The sequence below is a fragment of the Delphinus delphis genome, chromosome 1 (genome assembly GCF_949987515.2).
Source record: "Delphinus delphis chromosome 1, mDelDel1.2, whole genome shotgun sequence".
Lineage (NCBI taxonomy): Eukaryota > Metazoa > Chordata > Mammalia > Artiodactyla > Delphinidae > Delphinus > Delphinus delphis.
The window spans coordinates 73843928-73846838 of NC_082683.1; the positions used below are offsets into that span (position 1 = coordinate 73843928).

General features: G+C 39.2%; 1 pseudogene; it reads left to right on the forward strand.

Moving 5' to 3' along the window:
• Positions 1-1387: 1387 nt before the first annotated feature.
• LOC132421089 (large ribosomal subunit protein uL11-like) lies at positions 1388-1888 on the forward strand (annotated as a pseudogene).
• Positions 1889-2911: the final 1023 nt, after the last annotated feature.

A 2911-nucleotide genomic window follows, 5' to 3' on the forward strand; every position in this document is an offset into this window, starting at 1 on the left:
TAGAATGGGGTAGGGGTAGGGACAATTAGAAATACTGGAGAAATAAAATAATATTGAAAATAACCTCTAATTTTCATTTAACAAAGATAGGACTGTTGAACATGATCTGCCTGAAGCCCCAGACAGTAGCAAGGCAAAACCCCTGAACCTCTAAGCACCAAAAGTGGTTGATATATTTAGTAATTAGTTTACATGTAGGGGGAGGGAATGTCTTAAATGGAAATCATGGCACTTTCTGTGATTATAGAAGATGAGGAAAGAACACATCAAACATTTTTCTTGCCTCTCCAAAGTAAGCATATTATAAATTTTGCCTAACATAGGCTACCCTTTGACCTAGAAAGAATAACTACAACTCCTACACCTTCTGTTCCATTTATTTTTGTTGCTTTTTGCTTTTTGCTTTTTTTTTTCAAGAGGCAGCATAGCTTGATCATTAAGCATGCAAACTGGGAAAGGATCTTGGCTCTGCCCCATTCTTGCTGTGGGTACTTATATTTTTCATTTAATTTACAAATTAAATGGGTTAGCTTTGCTAACAGCAAAGTATATATGGAATGTTAACTTATTTAGGAGTTAGTCATATATAACATTTTTAGTCATATGTAATCATTTCCTAGTATTCATGTTAATGATTTATTGAGTGATTATTATTTGTCCGCCAGTGTTCTAAGTGCTTTACATATTAATTCATTTAATCCTCACAACAACGCTATGAGGTAGGTATCATTATTGCTTTTCTTTCTAGACTAGGAATTAAGATGGCAGAGGATATTTTGCCCAAAAATACCCAGCTAGTAAATTTCAGAGTTAGGGTTTACAGAGCTCTTCTCTTAACCACCATGTCATTCCCAGTCTATTTAGGACTGCCTTAATCTTTCTTGCTCTCCAATCATTTTTGTTCAAATGCCTGCCGATTAGTGAACAGAAATCTTCAAACTGGGATAACCACGTTCTGCCCATGTACATGAAGACTCTGTAGTGCTACACAGCATGGATAGCTTTAAGGGGATCAATTCCACATTCTCAACTTTCATTTCTACACTTTCCTAAAACTTATCTGCCTGAGACCATGCTTGCAGCCTCTTTTCCATCCCTTTTTTACAATCGCCATTTTTCCACTTAAAAAAAGAGTGTCATTCCTCTCACAAATTCCATATCGTAGCATGGTGCATTCAACCCAGGTGCACAAAACATGGAAAATTAGAAGCCGGTGTTAGTGTTGAGAAAGGGAATGACTATGATGACTGGGGAACAAAAGTGTGACCTGCTAGTGCCCTAAAAAAATTTTAAATGGCTTTCATTCAGATTCGGCTTGAAGGAGGCCAAGGTGCAATTTTCTTTGGTCCTCTGAAATTCGGGTTTATCTGACACCAGCCACCTCACCATGTTGCCTAAGTTTGAGCCCAAGGAGATCAAATTTGTATACCTGAAGTGCACCAGTGGGGAAGTCTGTGCCACGTCTCCCCTGGCCCCCAAGATTGGCCGCCTGGGTCTGTCTCCAAAAACGGTTGGTGATAACATTTCAAAGGCAACTGGGGATTGGAAGGGTCTGAGGACTACAGTGAAACTGACCATTCAGAACACACTGGCCCAGACTGAGGTGGTACCTTGTGACTCAGTCCTGATCATCGAAGCCTTCAAGGAACAACCAAAAGACAGAAAGAAGCAGAGAAACATTAAGCACAGTGGAACATCACTTTTGATGAGATCGTCAACATTGCCCAGCAGATGAGACACCAATCTTTAGCTAGAGAATACTCTGGAACCATTAAATAGATCCTGGGGACTGCCAGGTCTGTGGTCTCTGATGTGGATTGCCGTCATCCTCATGACATCATAGATGAATGACAACAAAAGTGGTGCGGTGGAATGCCCAGCTAGTTAAGAACTGCAAAGGAACATAATTCAATAAAGGGTCATTTGACAACCAATGGGAAGAAAAAAGAGTTTAAATGAGAGGTCATCACATGGTTTTTGGCATATAATTGAAAGGAGTTAAAGGAGTTGAGTAACACGGCTACAGCAAAAACCTTACATTCCCATCTACTTATTTTGTGAACAAAATGCTTCAGCATTTATAAGAACCTTGTCAAATGCATGAATAGAATTGGGGTGGAACTCAATCTCACTCTATGATATTCATCCGCAAATCCACTGGAAAAGAAAAAGTCCCCTCCATTTTGTTAACAGATGCATTTTCAATAAAATCATATTTTTATGTTTAAAAATGGTTGTCAATTTGTAATATAGCCACTGATCAATAGTGTACTACTAATAATTTTAGTAATAACTCCATCCAGAGACATAACTCCTAGGACCTTAGAGTTACCGGAAAGTAAAATTAGGTAAGTATGGAGTTGAAAAGAATGATGTAATGATCAATACAAAGTTTTCAAGCATGAAAATACACAATAAGATAGCATTCTGTGGGAGAAATGGAAATATGGAAATGAAATGGAAATGAAAATATGAGTTCAAGAAGAAGAAGGAACAATGTAACTTTTCTGGCTGTTAAAGAAGAGGTAGGTTACATATATTTAAAATTAATAATGTTGGGCTTCCCTGCTGGTGCAGTGGTTGAGAGTCCGCCTGCCGATGCAGGGGACGCGGGCTCGTGCCCTGGTCTGGGAGGATCCCACATTCCGCAGAGCGGCTGGGTCCATGAGCCATGGCCGCTGAGCCTGAGCATCCGGAGCCTATGCTCCGCAACGGGAGAGGCCACAACAGTGAGAGTCCCGCGTACCGCAAAAAAAAAAAAAAAAAATTAATAATGTTGGGTAAAAAAGTACCGTGGGATTTAGATTCCTTGGGGTAACTTTTAAAAAGTGAGCTAACAGCTTTCTTTTAAAATATCATGAATTGCATGTAATACCCTGGAAATGATACTCTTTGCAAACTTATGTTGAAA